The sequence below is a fragment of the Macaca thibetana genome, chromosome 19, assembly GCF_024542745.1.
Source record: "Macaca thibetana thibetana isolate TM-01 chromosome 19, ASM2454274v1, whole genome shotgun sequence".
Lineage (NCBI taxonomy): Eukaryota > Metazoa > Chordata > Mammalia > Primates > Cercopithecidae > Macaca > Macaca thibetana.
The window spans coordinates 18,649,386-18,670,508 of NC_065596.1; the positions used below are offsets into that span (position 1 = coordinate 18,649,386).

The 21,123-nt window shown below is 50.8% G+C and overlaps 1 protein-coding gene across 2 annotated transcripts in view; it reads right to left on the reverse strand.

The window, feature by feature from the left end:
* The window catches only part of RPL36 (ribosomal protein L36), a 459,247-nt gene that overhangs the window by 206,941 nt on the left and 231,183 nt on the right, over positions 1-21,123 (reverse strand). The gene's annotated exons all lie outside the window — the stretch shown is intronic.

Below are 21,123 nucleotides of genomic sequence, written 5' to 3' on the forward strand. Positions count from 1 at the left end.
CGGCCTCCCTCTTCCACAGGCGCCGCAGGGACGGGTTTGATGGACATGTTTTTTGCACGGAAAAAAGCTGGAGGAATTGTATTTTGCCAAAAGTGTCAGCCGGAGAGAAAATATTTCCCGCATCTCTGGCGAGTGTTGACGGGCAGCAGCCAGCGCGCTGCTGTGGGGTGGGCGGAGAGGGGGCTGCACGCATCTTGGGACTGCTGCCCCCACCTCTGTCCCAGCTGCCTCCTCAGCCTCCCAGACGCCCCCCTGCAACCCTGCCCATACCCCGCCCCCACTCCCTCCTCTCCAGACCCCTGCCTAGCTTTTCCCCTCCGACATCCTCTCTCAGACCCTAACCTCTCTCTCTCTCTTTCTTTTTCTCCTCCATAAGTATGGAGCTGTGATTTGCAAAATGAGGCGTTTGCCTGGACAAGGGGGTGAGCAGGAGGCACCGTCGGTGCCAAGGCCCTGGGGCAGGACAGAGCCTGGCGTGTTGGAGGAACAGCGAAGAGGCCCGTGTGGCTGGAGCAGAGTGAGAAGGGGGAGACAAGGAGGAGGGGAGGGCACGGAGGGGACAGGGCAGGGTGTGCAGGGCTTTGTGGGCTGTGGGGAGGACTTTGGGTTTTATTTAAGGGGTACTAGGGATCCCTGGGAGGGATTTGAGTAGGAGTGGGATGTGATCTACTTTATGAATAAACAGATCCCACTGTCTGTGTTGGGGGAATGGGTTGGAGGCGGGCAGAGTGGTGGCCTGGAGGTGGAGGAAGAGAGCCCTGTACCCTCCCTTGGCTCAGCGTACTGGCGAAGGGCCAGGGGATTCAGAACCAACTCTGTCAGCACCCCCTGCCCTGCTGTGGACAGGGGGAGGTGTCAGCAGAATCGCTTGAAATTCAAAGAAAGCAGGCCAGGTGCAGTGGCTCATGCCTGTAATCCCAGCACTTTGGGAGACTGAGGTGGGTGGATCACTTGAGGTCGGGAGTTTGAAACCAGCCTGGCCAGCATGGTGAAACCCTGTCGCTACTAAAAAAAAAAGCACAAACATTAGCCAGGCGTGGTGGTGTGCGCTTGTAGTCCCAGCTACTCTGGGGCGCTGAGGCAGGAGAATCGCTTGAACCTGGGAGGTGGAGGTTGCAGTGAGCCGAGATTGCGCCATTGCACCCAGCTGGTCTACAGAATGAGACTCCGTCTCAAGAAAAAAAAAAAAAAAAAAGATTAAAAATAAGCCAGACTGGGCCTCTGTGAGTTAGGGTTTTAGAGGAACAGAGAGATGTGTGCAGCAGCCTTCACTTCAGCGTTGACAGACAAATAACTAGAAATGACCAGAAACCCGTCACTTGGGGGGGGGGTGACCTCTATCATCCCTGAAAAGGAAGGCTATGCAGCCATGATGAAGGGTGAGGTCAGGTGTGGGAGGAGACGAGGACTCACATCCCGGACACATGGGTGGGGGCCGGAGGAGAGAGCAGGATGATACAGGGGGAGAACATTCCAGAAGCATCCACATCAGAATGTCAAGAGGGGTCACCCCAGTGAACAGGATTGTGGCAGGGGGTTTATTGTGCTTCATTCTATTCTTAAAAATATATGTATATATTTTTAGAGATGGGGTCTTGCTATGTTGTCCAGGCTGGTCTCAAACTCCTGGCCTCAAGTGATCCTCTCCCCTCAGACTCCTAAAGTGCTGGGATTACAGGTGTGAGACACTGCACCCGGTCGCCTCTCCTTTTTTTGTTTTTTGTTTTTTTGTTTTTTTTTTTGAGATGGAGTCTCTGTCACCCAGGCTGGAGTGCAGTGGTGTGATCTCGGCTCACTGCAACCTCTGCCTCCCGGATTCAAGCGGTCTCCTGCCTCAGCCACCTGAGTAGCTGGGACTACAGGTGCCCGCCACCATGCCTGGCTAATTTTTGTATTTTTAGTAGAGACGGGGTTTCATCATGTTGGCCAGGATGGTCTCAATCTCCTGACCTCGTGATCCACCTGCCTCAGCCTTCCAAAGTGCTGGGATTACAGGCGTGAGCCACCGTGCCTGGTCCCACCTCTTCTTATATAAGGGCATCAGTGGTTAGATTTTGGGCCACCCTACATCCAGAATAATTTCATCTCAAGCTCTCAACTAATGGCATCTGCAAAGATCCTATTTCTGTTTTTTTCTTTTTCTTTTTGGAGACAGGGTCTTGCTCTGTCACCCAGGCTGGAGTGCAGTGGCGCAATCATAGCTCACTGCAGCCTCAAATTCTTGGGCTCAAGCAAACCTCCCACCTCAGCCTCCCGAGTAGCTGGGACTACAGGTGCATGCCACCATGCCCGGCTAATTTTTGTAGTTTTTGTAGAGACAAGGTTTCACCACATTCCCCAGGCTGGATACTATCTCTAAATACAGTGCCATTCTGAGATTTTGGATGGACATGAATTTGATGGGGCAGAGGAACATGTTTTTTTTTTCTTCCTTCCTTCCGTCCGTCCATCCGTCCGTCCGTCCGTCCGTCCTCCCTCCCTCCCTCCCTCCTTCTTTGTTTTCTTTTCTTTTTTCTTCTTTCTTGGTTTTTTTTCCTTCCTTCCTTCCTTTCTTCCTCCTTCCCTCCCTGCCTCTTTCTTTTCTTTTCTTTTTTCTTCTTTCTTTCTTTTTCTTTTTTTAACGGAATCTCACTCCATTGCCCAGGCTGGAGTGCAGTGGCACAATCTCGGCTCACTGCAACCTCTGCCTCCCAGGTTCAAGCAATTCTCCTGCCTCAGCCTCCTGAGTAGCTGGGATTACAGGCGCCCGCCATCACGGCCAGCTAATTTTTGTATTTTTAGTAGAGACAGGGTTTCGTCACGTTGGCCAGGCTGGTCTCGAACTCCTGACCTCGTGATCCGCCCACCTCGGCCTCCCAAAGTGCTGGGATTACAGGCTGAACTACCATGCCCGGCCTAGGAGTGTGCTTTTCAACCCACTACACCATGTAGCATAATACAGTCTAAGGATTCAGTTCTAAGCATTAGGATGTGGACATCTCTGGGCGGCATTGTTCTGTCTGCCACACCACACTGTCCATCTGATTTTGTCCCTCCCCTGCTCAAAGCCCTGCCATGACTTGCTATTTCCTTAGATCAAGACTAAAACTAGGGCTCTGGCAGGGTGCAGTGGTTCACACCTGTAATCCCTGCACTTTAGGAGGCTGAGGCAGGAGAATTGCTTGAGGCCAGGAGTTCAAGACCAGCCTGGGCAACATAGCGAGATCTGGTCTCTGCAAAAATTTAAAAAGTTAGCTGGGTGTGACGGCATGTGCCTGAGGTCCCAGCTACTCAGGAGGCTGAGGTGGGAGGATCGCTTGAGGCCAGGAGATCGACAGCAGCCTGGGCAACATAGCAAGACCCCATTTCTACAAAATAATAATAATATAAACAAAATAATAATAAAACCTCTCACTGTTGTCTTCAGCGTCCTGGGGGTCCAGAACCCACAATCAGGTCCTTCTCCCCTGCTCTTCTTCCAGCTCACTCCAGCCACACTGTCTGTCTCGTATTCTTCAAATAGGCCAAGCTTTTTAGAAGCAACCCAGCCTGGAATGCCCTTTCTCGCCCTAGAGTGTCTCAAGGCTGCTCCTCACTCAACTGGGACTCCAAGCTCACCTCTTTAAAGTAGCCATCCCGGATCACCCGGGCTAAAGTGGCCCACCCTCCTCCACCTTCACTCTGCCGACACCTGAGTCAAGTTCCGTCCCTCCTCTGCCTACAGCCCTCCATGGCTCCCACCTCCCTCAGAGTCAAAGCCCAAGTCCTCCCTGCAGCCCACAAAACCCTTCATGACTTGGGCCGTCCCCTCCCTGCCCTCCCCTCCTCCGTGTCTCCCCTTCCTCACTCTGCTCCAGCCACATGGGCCTCCTCGCTGTTCCTCCAACACGCCAGGCGTGGTTCTGCCGCAAGGTCTTTGAACGGGCCGTGCCCTCTGTTTCCAACACTCTTCTCCAGCCACCACACCTCCCTGCCTCTTTCAAGTGTCTACTGAGATGTCACCTGCTCAGTAAAGCCTCCCTGACACCTCGCCCACCTCAGTTTATAACTTTCACTCCCTTTCGTGGAATCCCTGGCACCCCATGCCCCTTCTTGCTTTAATTTTCATAGGATTCATTACCCGGCAGACTGCATAACTTTTTTTTTGAGACAGAATCTTGCTCTGTCACCCAGGCTGGAGTGCAGTGGCATAATACGGCTCATGGAAACATCTGCCTCCCGGGTTCAAGTGATTCTTCTGCCTCAGCCTCCCGAGTAGCTGGGATTACAGGCACCCGCCACCGTGCCCGGCTAATTTTTGTATTTTTAGTAGAAACGAGGTTTTGCCATGTTGGCCAGGCTGGTCTCGAACTCCTGACCTCAGGTGATCTGCCCGCCTTGGCCTCCCAAAGTGCTGGGATTGCAGGTGTGAGCCTATTTACAATGTTAACTGCTCAGGGCTCATCTTCCCCATTGCATGAGAGCCCAGGAGGGTAGGGGCCAGGTCTGTTTTGCTCACAGCTAAGTCTGCAGGCCCCAGCCCAGGGCCCGCCAGCAGGAAAGGAATCCTGCAGTGTTTCCATCCATCCTGGAGCCTCAGTTTCCACATCTGCCTAACGGGGTCATGTGCCACTTGTCCTTGGGGTCGCTGAGTGTCTTCAGTCATCCGCCAAGTCTGCAGAAGCACCCAGCCAGCTGGGCTCGGGCACACAGCAAGTATTTGTCTCTCACCCCCTCCGACCATCACTCAGACCCGGCGTGGGAGGTGACAGCCCTGCAGATGCCACTGGCTCGGGCTGCACCGCTGGGGCCAAGACGCTGTCACGTTTGGTAAATTGCAGGCAGGCAGCTTCTGCGGCTGCAGTACCAAGGACAGGCAGGGACGTGACTGGGAATATCTGGAGTTCAAGTGACCCAGGACTGAGCCGGGAAGTAGAGGCCTGAGAGCCAACTCTGCCCCTCTCTGGGCCTCAGTTTCCTCACTGGCAAACAGAAGAGGTCTCAAGATCACTGAGGCATCTCGGAATTCCTTTGGCCACATCCTTCTATGAGTCCCTCACTAAGCCCTTTCATGGCTTTGAGCCTCCATATATAAAATGCAAAGATGAAAAAATAACAAATAAGATCTGAGCACAGGGGGTGACCTTTCTTGAGCTCAGGGCCCAGTGCTCAAAAAATGGTAATAAACACCAACCTGGCTGGGCATGGTGGCTCATGCCTGTCATCCCAGCACTTTGGGAGGCCAAGGCAGTGGATCGCCTGAGATCAGTAGTTCAAGACCAGCCTGGACAATATGGCAAAGCCCTCTCTCTACTAAAAATACAAAAATTAGCTGGGCATGGTGATGCGTGCCTGTAAATCCCAGCTACTTGGGAGGCTGAGGTAGGAGAATCGCTTGAACCCAGGAGGTGGAGGTTGCAGTGAGCCGAGATCACACCACTGCACTCCAGCCTGGGCGACAGAGCGAGACTCTGCCTCAAAAACAAACAAACAAACAAAATATCCTCCTGCTAGCTAATTGATTGAACACCTACTCTATACCTGGCCCTACACTGAGAACTTTCTAAGGAACTTAGATCTGCTTTAGGCCTCACAGCAGCCCCATGACATAGGACACTATTAATATTATTACCCCCATTTTGCAGATGAGAAAACTGAGGCTCAGAGAGGTTAAAAACATTCGCCCAAGGTCACACAGCACTGTCAAGAAGTTTCAGAGGCTGGGCTGGGCGCGGTGGCTTACGCCTGTAATCCCAGCACTTTGGGAGGCCGAGGCGGGCGGATCACGAGGTCAGGAGATCAAGACCATCCTGGCTAACACAGTGAAACCCCGTCTCTACTAAAAAATAGAAAAAAAATTAGGTGGGTGTAGTGGTGGGCGCCTGTAGTCCTAGCTACTCGGGAGGCTGAGGCAGGAGAATGGTATGAACCCGGGAGGCAGAGCTTGCAGTGAGCCGAGATCGCGCCACTGCACTCCAGGCTGGATGACAGAGCGAGACTCCGTCTCAAAAAAAAAAAAAAAGTTTCAGAGTCTGAATGGGATCTGGTCTCTCTGATCCCAAGACTGGGCTGTAAACCTCCACACTATCAAATGAATAGATGAGTGTCTGTTCATCTTTTGGGAAAGGAGAGGGTGCTAGCCACTTTCCCTAATGACGCAGCGGTCTCCAGGTTTACCCCAAGAGCGAGGTCATGGTCTTAGACCCCCTATCGCTGACAACTTCCTCCCTACACAGCCAACTCCCTTGTAAAGATGCTCCTGTAGGCACTGACTCCTTCCTCTTGCTGGGGCAAAAGCTGCTCTCCTCCCCGAGACCCGCTCAGGCAGGTGAAAGAGCTGAGGAGGGAGAGGAGGGAGAGGAGGCATCTCCTCATACGTCCACCTGCAGCATCTTTCAAAGAAATGCAAAATCCAAAGGAATGAGAGAACCAGCCGCAGGCTGTGTGTGAGCGCGTGCAGGCGTGTGTGCGTGTGTGCACGGATCTATGAAAGATTTAGGCGGCGCCTGGTGTGTTATGGCTGTAATTAATCTTCTGTCTCGTTGGCAGAGGGAACAACATTCAGAAATTACTTTTTGTGGCCTGGCGAGGCGAAGGCTGACGGGACCCAGACTCCTTTTCCCAGGGATCGGGGTAGTGGGGTATAGATGTGGGGGAAGGTGATTCAAGAAGCAGGAGCTGCCTGGGCGTGGTGGCTCATGCCTGTAATCCCAGCACTTTGGGAGCCCGAGGCGGGCGGATCACTTGAGGTCAGGAGTTCAAGACCAGCCTGGCCAACATGGTAAAACCCCGTCTCTACTAAAAATACAAAAAAATCGGCTGAGCGTGGTGACAGGCGCCTATAATCCCAGCTATTCGGGAGGGTGAGGCAGGAGGATCGCTTGAACCTGGGAGGCGGAGGTTGCAGTGAGCCAAGATCGCACCACTGCATTCCAGCCTGGGTGACAGACCAACACTCTGTCTCAAAAAAAAAAAAAAGGAAAAAAAGAAAAAAAAAGAAAAATAGCTGGGCGTGGCAGTGTGCGCCTGTAATCCCAGCTACTTGGGAAACTGAGGCGGGAGAATTGCTTGAACCCGGGAGGCAGCCGTTGCTGTGAGCCAAGATCGCGCCACTGCACTCCAGCCTGGGCGACAGAGTGAGACTCTGTTTCAATTAAAAAAAAAAAAAATGGGGGGAGCTTCTCCTAAGTTCTCCTCCACCCCACACTGGTCCCTGCCTCCATTAAGGTCATGAAGTCCCCAACCCAGTGGGTACCCCATGCACGATGGGTGTCAGGCTAAGTATTTTTGGAGGAAGAGCTTGTTTCATTGTGTGTTTGTAGTTTTACTGAGGTGTAACTGGCACTTGATAAACTGCAAATATTTAAAGTGAGGTTTCTTTGTTTGTTTTGAGACAGGGTGTCACTCTGTTGCCCAGGCTGGAGTGCAGTGATGCCATCATGGCTCACTGCAGCCTTGACTTCCTGGGCTTAAGTGATCCTCGTACCTCAGCCTTTTGAGTAGCTAGGACCACAGGTGCACATCACCATGCCTGACTAAAATTTTTTTTTTTTTTTTTTTTTTTTGTAGAGAGAGTGTTTTTTGTTACATTGCCCAGGCTGGTCTGGAACTTCTGACCTCAAGTGATCCTCTTACCTCAACCTCCCAAAGTGCTGGGATTACAGGTGTGGCCTCTAAACTTTTTTTTTTTTTTTTTTTAGACGGAGTCTCGCTCTTGTCGCCCAGGCTGGACTGCAGTGGCGTGATCTCGGCTCACTGCAACCTCCACCTCCCGGGTTCAAGCGATTCTCCAGTCTCAGCCTCCCGAGTAGCTGGAATTACAGGTGCCTACCACCACCCCTGGCTAATTTTTGTACTTTTAGAAGAGACAGGATTTCACCATGTTGGCCAGGCTGGTCTCGAACTCCTGACCTCTGGTGATCCGCCCGCCTCGGCCTCCCAAAGTGTTGAGATTACAGGCATGAGCCACCACGCCTGGCAGCCTCTAAACTTTTTAACATGTCTGCTTACAGATGGGGAAAATGAGGCACAGGACGGGTGTGGCCAGGCAGCCAGGAGTCATTTGAGGGGAGTGGATTATCTAGACACATATATCCGTAAAACCATCAGCATAATGGAAACAGTGAACATGTCCATCACCAACACAATGAATACATTACTTCCTTTGTAATCCCTCCCCCTCCCTCCCCTCCTTCCTCTCCCCAGCCCTTTCCAGGCACCCACTGGTCTGCTTAGGGTCCCTATAAATGAATCTGCCTTTTCTGGATGTCACCAGTGCGGACTCTTTTTACGTCTGACTTTTATTCTTCAGCATTACTGATTTCAAGGCCCAGCCCTGCTGTTGGGTGAATCAGTACCCTGTTCCTTTTTACGGCTGAAGAGAATTCCATCGTCTGAATGGACCACTGTTTGCTTATCTATTTACCTGTGCATAGACATTTGAATGGTTTCCAGTTTAGGGCCAGTATGCATAAAGCTGCTCTGAACAAGTCTGTATGAGTCTTGGTGTAAATAAATACCTAGGGGAGGCGTGGCTGGGTCCTAGGGGAAGTGTGTATTTGACTTTTTCAGCAAATAGGGGTTGTGCACTTTAAACACAATGATAGATTGGGCATGGCGGCTCAGGCCTGTAATCCCAGCACTCCGGGAAGCCGAGGTGGGAGGATCACCTGAGGTCAGGAATTCAAGACCAGCCTGACCAACATGGTGAAATCCCACCTCTACTAAAAATACAAAAATTATCCAGGCGCTGTGGTGGGCGCCTGTAATCTCAGCTACTCTGGAGGCTGAAGCAGGAGAATCGCTTGAAACTGGGAAGTGGAGGTTGCAGTGAGCCAAGATGGCGTCGCTGCACTGCAGCCTGGGCAACAGAGCGAGACCCCATCTCAATAAATAAATAAATAATAAACACAATGACAGCACATCTGGAGGGCTAGGCATGGGCTATCTTGTTTTCTCCTTTAGACAGGTCAGTGACTATGGGTATGTCACACTTCAGAAGGGAAAACTGAGGACAGACCATGTGGCTGACGAGCAGGGACTTGAACCCAGGACTGTCCAAGCCCAGAGCGGTAAACACGCTCACCCAAGGTCACACAGTCAAGAAGTTTCAGAGGCTGAACTGGACTCTCTGATCCCAAACTGTAAACCCCAACACTACCAAATGAACAGCTGAGTGTCTGTTAATCTTTTGAGAAAGGAGAAGGTGCTGGCCACTTTCTCTAATGATACAGGGCTCTCCAGGATTCTCCAAGAGTTGAGTCGTGCACCCAGAGCCTCTATCACCGACAACTTTTCCCCTACACAGCCAACCCCCTTGCGAAGGTGAGTCGTGGACACCCACTCCATCCTCCTGCTGGGGCAAAGGCTCCCCTCTTTCCCAAACCCCCTCAGGCAGGTGAGCACTGGGCTGGATGCATTTGTGGGCACCTGGACACCTTCGGCTTCTCTCTCTCTTTTTTTCTTTTTTTTTTTTGAGACAAGAGTCTCGTTCTGTCACCCAGGCTGGAGTGCAATGACACCATCTCAGCTCTCTGCAACCTCTGCCTCCCAGATTCAAGCGATTCTCCTGCCTCAGCTTCTCAAATAGCTGGGATTACAGGCTTGTACCACCAGGCCCAACCAATTTTAGTATTTTTAGTAGAAACAAAGTTTCACTGTGTTGGCTAGGCTGGTCTGGAACTCCCAACCTCAGGTGATCCGCCCACCTAGGCCTCCCAAAGTGCTGGAATTACAGATGTGAGCCACCGTGCGCAGCCCTTGGATATGTTCAGAGACACAGTTCTTACCATCGTGGTACAATTGCCTGCGGTGTTCAGTGCAGTCTCATGCTCTGCAGGTTCATAGCCTGACAGCACTGGGTTGCACCACACAGCGTAGGTGTGCAGAAGGTCCTACCATCTAGGAGTGTGTAAGCACACTCTGTGATGTTCACACCTGACAAAATCACCTGACCACCCACTTCTCAAAACTTATCCCCGTCATTAAGCGATACACGACTGTGTTTGCTTTCTTTTTGTTTGTTTGTTTGTTTGGTGTTTTTTTTTTAAGACAGTCTTGCTCTGTCACCCAGGCTGGAGTGCAGTGGTGCAATCTTGGCTCACTGCATCCTCTGCCTCCTGGGGTGAAGCGACTCTCCTGCCTCAGCCTCCCTAGTAGCTGGGACTACAGGCGCCCGCCACCATGCCCGGCTAACTTTTTGTGTTTTTAGTAGAGACAGGGTTTCACCGTGTTAGCCAGGATGGTCTCAGTCTCCTGACCTCGTGATCCACCCGCCTTGGCCTCCCAAAGTGCTGGGATTACAGGCGTGAGCCACCACACTCAGCCTGTTTTGTTTTTGTTTTTTTTGAGAAAGGGTCTCGCTTGGTTGCCCAGGCTGAAGTTCTGTGGCACAATCATAGCTCACTGCAGCCTTGAACTCCTGGGCTCAAGTGATCCTCCTGCCTCAGCCTCATGTGGTTCAAGTAGCTGAAACCACAGGCATGTGCCACCATGCCCAGCTAGTTTTTTTTTTTTTTTTTTTTTTTTTTGAGAAAGAGTCTCTCCCTGTTCCCAGGCTGGAGTACAGTGGTGTGATCTTGGCTCACTGCAACGTCTGCCTCCTGGGTTCCAGCGATTCTCCTGCCTCAACCTCCTGAGTAGCTGGGACTACAGGCATGTGCCACCACGCCTGGTTACTTTTTGTATTTTTAGTAGAGATGGGGTTTTGCCATGTTGGTCAGGCTGGTCTTGAACTCCTAACCTCAAGTGACCCACCCATCTTAGCCTCCCACAGTGCTGGGATTACAGGTGTGAACCACTGTGCCCGGCCTGCCCAGCTAATTTTAAAATGTTTTGTAGAGGTGAGATCTTGCTGTGTTGCTCAGGCCGTTCTTGAACTCCTGAGCTCAAGTGATGATCCTCCTGCTTCGGCTTCCTAAAGTGTTGGGATTACAGGCATGTGTCACTGTGCCCAGCCTTGTTTGTTTGTTTTGAAACAGGGTCTCTGTCACCTGGGCTGGAGTGCAGTGGCATGATCATGGCTCACTGCAGCCTCAAACTGCTGGGCTCAAGATATCCTCCCAGCTCAGCCTCCCAGGCAGCTGGGACTACAGGTGTGTGCTGCCACACCTGGCTAAATTTTTAATTTTTTGTAGACACAGGGTCTTGCTATGTTGCCCAGGCTGGTCTTGAACTCCTGGACTCAGGCAGTCCTCCTGCCTCAATCTCCCAAAGCGCTGGGATTATAGGCGTGAGCCACCGCACCCAGCCTGTATTTACTTTTTAGACACTCTACATATTTCCACAGTGTTGACTGTCTGCCTGGCACGGTCATAAGCACACACTTTACATGTCTTAATGTCTCTAAACTTTTTAACACCATCTCCATTCACAGATGGGAAAACTGAGGCACAGGCGTTTCTGGCCACTCAGCCAGGAAGCATCTGAGTGTGGGGAACGGGCTTACTGCCTGCCACCCCCGCAGCAGCAGTCTGGCCCACTCACGGCGCTCATAGCCCCCTGCACACATTCTGGCTCAAGCATGGTGGTTCAGCAGCCCCAGTTTTCACCAACGAGGCACCAGAAATCCCAGGAGGGGGCAGGACACTCGCCTGGCACTGGGGTCTCCGGACTGCCAGCCCTCTGTTCCCTACTATCCCCAGAGCTGCAACCAGGCCCCCCTCCAAAACTGTGAGCCCTGCAGCCTGGGAGTGGCCTCAGCGGGTGCTGGCTCAGACAGCGAACAGATGCTCGCTATTTTAAACCCACTGTTAACTCATTAAGACAGCTGTTTCCCATCCCCAAAGTCGGCGGAATTAGAATTAAATTCATTCCAGAATTAAACACACACATACACACACGCACACCCCGCCACCATTTGGAGGCAAAACTTGTTAGCATTTAGGCAAGCTGTGCCTCTGAGCCTGGGGACGGGGCTCGGCTTCCGCCTGACAAGTTACATCACAGCCCAGCGGTTGCCAGCTGGGCCTGTGGCCAAAATGCCCCGTGGGCCCAGATTCTCATGCCTGCCCAGATCTCCGCCATCAGAGTCCAGTTGCCAACTGCATGTCCTCCTGGAGTTCCCTCTGACCCCTCAGACCCAGCAGGGCCCAGAAGCAGCTCAGTGTCTGCCCCGAAGTGGCTTCTCCTCTTGGGTGATCATCTCTACCTGTCACTCACATCAGAGTCCAGGTGTCCCCTCCTCTTTCTCCTCTCCCCTTACCTCTCACGTCTGAATGGGCAGGACTTTCTGTTGATGCTTCTTCCAAATGGCTTTGCCCCACCCTTACTGCTACTGCACTGGTCTGAGCTTTTATCACCTCCAGCCTGGATACCTGCCCCAGACACTTCCCTGGGTTCCCAACTTCTACCCTCACCCCCAGCTAGCTGTTTTCTCTTAAGAGAGAGATCTTCTTAGAGTCAAAATAGGATTGTATCACTCTCTTGATCAACATTGTCTAGCACAGGGCTGTTTATTAGGACTTTCTGGGATGCATGGAATGTTCTAGACCCATGCCAGCCAACACAGCCACCCCCATGCAGCTAGAGAGTGCTTGTAATCTGGCCAGTGTGAGTGAGGACCTGAATTTTAAATTTTATTTCATTTGAATGACTTTAAATATTCACATGTAGCTGGCAGCTCCCGTATTTTTCAGTGAAGCTCTGTGGACTCTAGACCTGATGCCATTGGCCTCCTGCTCAGATCCCTGGGGTCCTCCCTGTTTCCTGGAAGTGCAGGCTGGGATTCCAGCTCTGTCTGTCTGTCCAAGCCTGCTCCGACATTGCCCACGGTGGGCCGGAAGTATTGCAGAATTCACAGTCCTTCTCTCAGCAATCCCCAACTGATGGGTGCATTGGCTTTTGCATAAATCCCTCATCCCCCCCTGGGGGGGGCATTTTTTTTTTGAGATGGAGTCTCACTCTGTCACCCAGGCTAGAGTGCAATGGTGCTATCTCAGCTCACTGCAACCTCTGCCTCCCAGGTTCAAGCGATTCTCCTGCTTCAGCCTCCCGACTAGCTGTGATTATAGGCACCCGCCACCACTCCTGGCTAATTTTTGTATTTTTAGTAGAGATGGAGGTTCACCTTGTTGGCCAGGCTGGTGTCGAACTCCTGACCTCAAGGGATCTGCCTGCCCTGGCCTCCCAAAGTGCTGGAATTACAGGTGTGAGCCACCACGCCTGGCCAGGTGGGGCAATTCTGAGTTTCACAGTCAACACAGGCTCCCCGAGGTCCCCAGTGGGACTGAACTCCACCTGCCACTGGCTCACGAATGCACCCCTGTTTGCTGCTTCTCTTCCCTCTTGGACCTTCCCACACCCCTCCTGGGGCTTCCTGGGATCATCTCCCACATACACCACTTGTCCTGAAATCCTTGTCTGGGGAGCTGCTTTGGGAGAACTCAAATACAACAGGCTCTGCATTGCACAGGCAACAAAATGCAAACGGTTCATCGTGGCTGAGAAGGCCCACTACCTCTTCACTCCTGCCATCCGCACCAGCCACACTCCCTTCTCCTCTTCCTCAGACACGTCAACCCCTCCTGCCACGAGACAAGTGTCCATGTTGTTCCCACCCCCTGCAACTCTGATCTTCTCCCATCCTGTCTCCTGACTCTCCACGTCTCAGTTTAAATTCCTCCAACTCACAGAGGACTTTCCCAGCCACACTGTCTGCTGGCCACTGATTCCTTCTCTCTTTTTGTTAGAGATAGGGTCTCGCTCTGTTGCCCAGGCTGGAGTGCAATGGTGTAATCATAGCTCACTGTAGCCTCCAACTTCTGACTTCAGGTGATCCTCCGGCCTCAGCCTCCTGAGTAGCTAAGTCTACAAGCGTGCACCACCACACCCAGCTTATTTTATTTTATTTTATTTTATTTTATTTTATTTTATTTTATTTTGTTTTGTTTTGTTTTGTTTTGTTTGTTGAGACAGAGTCTCGCTCTGTCGCTCGGGCTGGAGTGCAGTGGCGCAATCTTGGCTCACTGCAAGCTCTGCCTCCTGGGTTCACGCCATTCTCCTGCCTCAATCTCCTGAGTAGCTGGGACTACAGGTGCCCACCACCATGCCTAGCTAATTGTTTTGTATTTTTTTAGTAGAGAAGGGGTTTCACCATGTTAGCCAGGATGGTCTTGACCTCCTGACCTCAGGATCCACCCGCCTCAGCCTCCCAAAGTGCTGGGATTACAGGGGTGAGCCACCACGCCGGGGCCACACCCAGCTAATTTTATTTTCATTTTTATTTTTTGTGGAGATAGTGTCTCACTATGATGCCCAGGCTGGTGTCCAACTCCTGGTCTCAAGCAATCCTCCTGCCTTGGCCTCCCAAAGTGCTGGGATTACAGGCATAAGCCACCATGCCCTATCAACCTTGACTCTTTTGAAGAGCACTGGCCAGGTGTTCTACAGAAGGTCACTCAATTCAGGCTTCTCTGGTGTCTAATCATGATTAGATGGAGATTCTGCATTTCTGCCCAGATCCCATTGAGATGGTGCTGTGGTCCTCTCAGAACATCAGATCAGGAGGCACATGTGTCAATGTGTCTTGTTGCTGGGGGCATTAATTTTGATCCGTTGGCTAAGGTGGTACCAGCCAGATTTCCCCCCAGAAAGTTATCTTTATTCTTTTCCAGTGAATAAATATCATGAGTTACCTTGAGACTGTGCAAATATCCTGTTTCTCCCTCAACTTTCACCCAGTAATTCTAGCATTCTTCGATTGATCCTGCCTCTCACACACTTTATCTTATCTCCTTCTTATTTCTCTCCTGGGACTCATCACTATTTGAAACATTCTTGTTCAGTTGTTCAAACATAGTTAAATATTTGCCTCCTCCACTGGACAGAGTTCGTGAAGGTGGGGGCTGGGTTTGTCGTGGTGACTTCTGTGTCCCAGTGCCCAGCACAGACTCTGGCACATACAAGGTGCTTAGCAAATATGTGATGAATAAACAAATGAAATGAGATGACACCAATCAACAAATCCCAGGTGGTCAGGAAGTATGATTGGGTGTCATCCCAAGAATGAAGTGTGTTCTAGGAGCAAAGATGCTATGAGATGCTACTTTAGAGGAATGCTCATCCATGGATGAATCCCTGGAGAAAACACTAGTGCTTCCATTTCCCAGCAGCTCCCTTGGTCCTGCTGGAAGTCTGTATATGGAGCTGACACCACATGGATCTTGCTCTTTGAAGTCTACATCCAGGCTGGGCATAGTGGCTCATGCCTGCAATCCCAGCACTTTGGGAGGTCAAGGTGGGAGGATTGCTTGAGGCCAGGGGTTTGAGACAAGTCTGGGCAACATAGCAAGACCCCATCACTACAAGAAATAAATAATTTGGCCAGTCGTGGTGGCACATGCTTGTAGTCCCAGCTACTTGGGAGGCTGAGGTGGGAGGATCACTTGAACCCAGGAGGTCAAGGTTGCAGTGAGCTATGATTGTGTCATTGCACTCCAACCTGGGCAACAGAGCAATACTCCATCAGAAGAAGAAGAAGGAGAAGGAGAAGGAGAAGGAGAAGGAGAAGGAGAAGGAAGAAGAAGGAGAAGGAGAAGGAGAAGGAGAAGGAGAAGGAGAAGGAGAAGAAGAAAGTCTATGTCTAATAAAGCTACAGTAAACAAGACAAGGGTATTGGCATAAGGATTGACAAATAGATCCATGAAACAAAATAGAGAACCCAGAAAGAGGCCCCCCCACCAACATATACACACATGGTCATTTGCTTTTAGATGATCCAATGACGAAAGGCAAGTATTTTCAACAAAAGCCTCTGGAACAATTGGCTACCGGTGTGGGGAAATAAAGAACCCTAACCCCTACCTCACACCATACACAAAAATCAATTCAAGATGCATCATAGACTAAACATGAAAGCTTGAATTACAAAAATTTTAGAGGAAAATAAAAACAATATTTTTGTGGCTTCAGGGTAGGCAAAGGTTTCCTTGGACACAGAGAGCAAGAATCCTAAAAGAAAACAAATTGGTCGATTTCACTATAGTAAAATTAAAAGCTGATCAGCAAAACACCTCAGTGAAGAAAATCTAAACCCAGTGCAGAGTGTGGGAGTAGTGGGAGTGGAGGTGGGGTCTCTGTGTGTGAGGACAGGTCCCCAAGGCTGTGTGTCTGGGTTTTATTTTTGTTTTTTGGGTTTTTCTTTTCTTTTTGGTGGTGGTGTTTTTGAGATATGGTCTCACTCTGTTGCTCAAACTTGAGTGCAGTGGCACAATCTCAGCTCACTGCAGCCTCGAACTCCTGGGCTCAAGTGACCCTCCCATCTCAGCCTCCCAAGTAGCTGGTACTACAGACATGCGCCACCACACCTGATTAATTTTTTTTTGTTTTAATTTTTGGTGGAGACAGGGTCTACATATGTTGCCCAGGCTGGCCTCAAACTTCTGGGCTCGAGTAATCCTCTTGCCTCAGCCTCCCAAAGTTCTGGGATTACAGGAGTGAGCCACCATGCCTGGCTGCCAATTATTTGTTGACTCATGAGCTACCCAGACAAGACTTAGGGAAAATGCCAGCCCACCGGAGTCAGGTGACATGAATTTGAATCTTTTCTTTGGCCCCAACACACTGGGTGAGCATGGGCTGGACCCACGTCTCTCTGGACTACAATTCTCTACCTGCTCATGAAAAGGTACAGTGCAATAATGTCTGACCCCCACCAATGTGTTCCACCCATGGGTTTCTCTCTCTTCTTCCCACCCCTAGTCACCAGGAGCCCCAGGCAGAATGTGGGCTGCTGGACAAGGCAGTGTAGCATGTGCCAACCCAAGACATATCACCCTGTACAGACAGATCTTCCTTCCCAGCAATGTTTTCTGTCTCTGAGAGTTTAACTATCCTGGCATAAAACCTGAGACCTTGGAGCAGGACGGGAGAAAAGACAAAAGAAGCAGTCTGACCTCGGACAGCAAATCTGTTTAATTTGCGGCCGGACATCTGGCCTGGCAGGGGCCAAGCTGGGACACAGCCAGTGAGGCGGGAGGTTTGGGGAGCCGGGCATGGGGAAGGGCGGATGCTGAGGGCTGGTGCAGCTTCTCCTTAGCTGTGGCACTTGGGCAGGGGTGGCCCCCTCTCTGTATGCCAGCTTCCTCCTGGGAGAAATGGGGAAAATTACACCCACCAATCTCAAATAGTGATAGGAGGGCTCATGGGCAACTGTGTGCAGAAAACGTTTGTGTCTCTGCCTTGGGTCACTGTCATTTGACAGCTGAGGAAGCTGAGATGCTGAGGGGGTGATATGGTCTGGCTGGCTCTGTGTCCCCACCCAAATCTCATCTGGAATTGTAATCTGAATTGTAATCCCCACATGTTGGGCAAGGGACCTCGTAGCATGTGATTAGATCATGGGGGCATTTCCCCCATGCTGTTCTTGTGAGAGTGAGTGAGTTCTCATGAGATTTGATGGTTTAAGGAGCTTCCCCCTCTTCACTCTTCACTTCTCTCTCCTGCCACCATGTGAAGAAGGACATGTTTGCTTCCCCTTCTACCATGATTATAAGTTTCCTGAGGCCTCCCCAGCTGGGCAGAACTGTGAGTCAATTAAACCTCTTTCCTTTATAAATTACCCAGTCTCAGGTATTTCTTCATAGTAGCGTGAGAATGAACTAATATAGAGGCGAAGTAAGTGAGGGGGCACCTCAGCTCACTGCAACCTCGACCTCTTGGGTTAAAGTGATTCTCCTGCCTTAGCCTCCCAGGTAAGTGGGATTATAGGCGTCCGCCACCACGCCCAGCTAATTTTTGTATTTTTAGTATAGACGGGGGTTTCACCATGTTACCCAGGGTGCTCTTGGACTCCTGATGTCAAGTGGTCTGGCCACCTCGGCCTCCCAAAGCGCTGGGATTACAGACATGAACCAGCACCCTTCCGGAAGAGCCTTCTTTTTGATCCTCCTTGGACAAACCCTAGGGCTGGCTCTTATTGGCCCAGCTTGGATCACATGTGCCATCCTGAACCAATCACTGTGGCTTAGAGGGTGCAATCCTCTCATTGGCTAGGACTGGGTCATGTGACTACCCAGAACCAGGAAGAAGGTCTCTTCTCCCCACTCCTTGCAGCCACGTGTACTCAGAATGGAAGACAGTTAGTTTCCCATAACTGCACTGTGCTGCTGGCGCCAAATACATGTCTGCCATAGGTAGCTAGCACTGTTATCCTCATTTACAGAGGAGCGAGTCAAGACTCTTGAGGGGGCAGTGGCATTCTCAGGGGCTTCAAAGTAAGTAGCAGGACTGGGAATTTGAACCCACGACTTTTTTATTTTTTATTTTTATTTTTATTTTTTTTTGAGATAGAGTCTCTCTGTGTCACCCAAGCTAAGCTGGAATGCAGTAGTGTGATCATAGCTCACTGCAGCCTTGACCTCCTGGGCTCAGGTGATCCTCCTGCCTCAGCCTCCCAAGTGGCTGGGACTACAGTCAGGCACTACCAGGCCTGGCTAATTTTTAAAAATATATCTGTAGTGATGGGATCTCGCTGTGTTGCCCAGGCTGGTCTTGAACTCCTGGGCTCAAGCAATCTTCCTGCCGTGGCTTCCCAAAGTGCTAGGATTATAGGTGTGAGCCACTGTGCCCGGCCTAAACCCAGGACTCCTGACTCTCGTATTTGGGATCCTTTTTGTAGATGTCTGCAAGGGACTGAAGGACCAGTAATGTTGAGCTAGGCTGAGCGAGGCATGTGGAGGGCACTCTGGGCAGAGAAAACTGCCTGTGCAAAGGTGTGGAAGTGGCACCCAGCACTGTGGCAATCGAAGAGGTGGAGGAAGCACATTAAATTTTGTATTTGCTGGCTGGGCTGAGTGGCTCACGCCTATAATCCTGGCATTTTTGGAGGCCATGGCGGGAGGATCACTTGAGGTCAGGAGTTCGAGACCAGCCTGGCCAACGTGGTGAAACCTCGTCTCTACTAAAAACACAAAAATTAACCAGGTATGGTGGTGCATGCCTATAATCCCAGCTACTTGGGAGGCTGAGGCAGAAGAATCACTTGAACTCGAGAGGTGGAGGTTGCAGTGAGCCAAGATCATGCCACTGCACTCCAGCCTGGGTGACGAGGCTCAGTCTCAAAAAAAAAAAAAAAAAAAAAGATGTATTTGCATGAAGTACCTCTTTAAAATCTCCCAGCAAGAGTATGAGGTACATGCTGTTAGAATGTCCATTTTCCATATCCATGGAGTGGAGCTCAGAGAAGGAAATAGCCATGCCCATCATCTCAAAGAAAGCCAGAAACAGCAAAGCCAGCTTCAAATCCAGGTTTGGCAAGTCCCCAAAGCTGGGCCTCCTTTTCTCTCACCCCTATGTTATGGGTTGAACTGTATCCTCTCAAAAAATATGTTGAAATCCTAACCCCTGATATCTGGGAATGCGACCGTATTTGGAAATAGGATCTGTGAAGACGTAATCAAGTTAAGATGATGTCATTAAGATGGACCCTAATCCAATATGACTGGTGTCTTCATAAAAAGAGGAGGTAACAAGTTTGTGGGTGCATCACTCCAATCTCTACCTTCGTTGTCACGTGGCTGTCTTCCCTGTGACTTTGTCTCTGTGTCTCTTCTTTTCTTTTCTTTCCTTTTTTTTTACTGAGAGAGAGTCTCGCTCGGTCACCCAGGCTGGAGTGCAGTGGCATGATCTTGGCTCACTATAACTTCTGCCTCCCAGATTCAAGCGATTCTCTGCCCCAGCCTCCCAAGTAGCTGGGATTACAGGCACGCACTACCACGCCTAGCTAAGGTTTGTATTTTTAGTAGAGATGGGGTGTCGCCATGTTGACCAGACTGGTCTCAAACTCCTGACCTCGGATGATCCATCCATCTCAGCCTCCCAAAGTGTTGGGATTACAGGCGTGAGCCACTGAGCCCGGACCCTCCAGTGGTTTTAGTCAGCACCCCAGAACAAAATCCATTTCTTTTTCTTTTTCTTTTCCTTTTTTTTTTTTTGAGACAGAATGTCTCTCTGTCCCCAGGCTGGAGTGCAGTGGCGCAATCTCAGCTTCCCGCAACCTCCGCCTCCCAGGTTCAAGCGATTCTCCTGCCTCAGCCTCCCGAGTAGCTGGGGCTATAGGTGCATGCCACCACACTTGGCTAATTTTTTGTATTTTTAATAGAGACGGGGTTTCACCATGTTGGCCAGGATAATCTCGATCTCCTGACCTCGTGATCCGCCCTCCTCAGACTTCCAAAGTGCTGGGATTACAAGCGTGAGCCACCACACCTGGCCCAAAATCCATTTCTTACTAAGCTCTACCAGGGCCTGTACCATCTGCCCTATCCACTCCCCACCCTCCCCTCCTCCCTCTCCCTGCTGACTCACTCTGCTGCTGCTGTACGGGCCTCTGGCTGTTCCTCTAACATGTCAGGTGCAGTCCTGCCACAGGGCCTTTGCACGGGCTGTACACTCTGTCTGGAATGTCCTTCCTGCACTAACAACTCCTTTCTCCCTTTCCAGTCGGTTTTTTTTTTTTTTTTTTTGAGACAGGGTCTCACTCTGTCACTCAGGTTGGAGTGCAGTGGTCCAATCATAGCTCACTGCAGCCTTGGCCTCCTGGGCTCAAGTGATCCTCCCATCTCAGCCTCCTGAGTAGCTGGGACTACAGGTGTGCACCACCATACCCTGCTAATTTTTGTATTTTTTGAGAGATGGAGTTTCACTATGTTGCCCAGGCTGGTCTCGAACTCCTAGACCCAAGCGATTTGCTCACCTCAGCCTCCCAAAGGGCTGGGAGGGCAAGCATGAGCCACGGTGCCTGGCCCTGAGTCTCAGTTCTCATGTTTCCTCCCTAACCTCCCTGACCACCCCTCAGGCTCTCTCCGTCTCATAACCTGCTTGTGTTTTAGCCCCAGGATTTATCTCCTGCTGACATCTTCCTGCTCATTTATTTAATTATATACTTTGTATCTATCCACCACCTTGGAATAGCAGTCCCGGGAGAGCAGGGATTTTTCTCTTTTGGTCATTGCTGTGACTGTGTGCCTGGAACAGCATCTGGCACAGAGTGGGCGCTCCCCGGAGGTTTCCTGGGCTTGTGTTGGAATCTTGCACGTGACTCTCACATTCATGCTGTTCCAGGGGATGTCGCAAAGGTGACCTTGACCCTTTTCCTCCCATGGCCTCACCTAGTAGCTATTTCTCACTGGAGCATGGCCAAGCAGCCCCCTCACTGCCCAGAAAAAC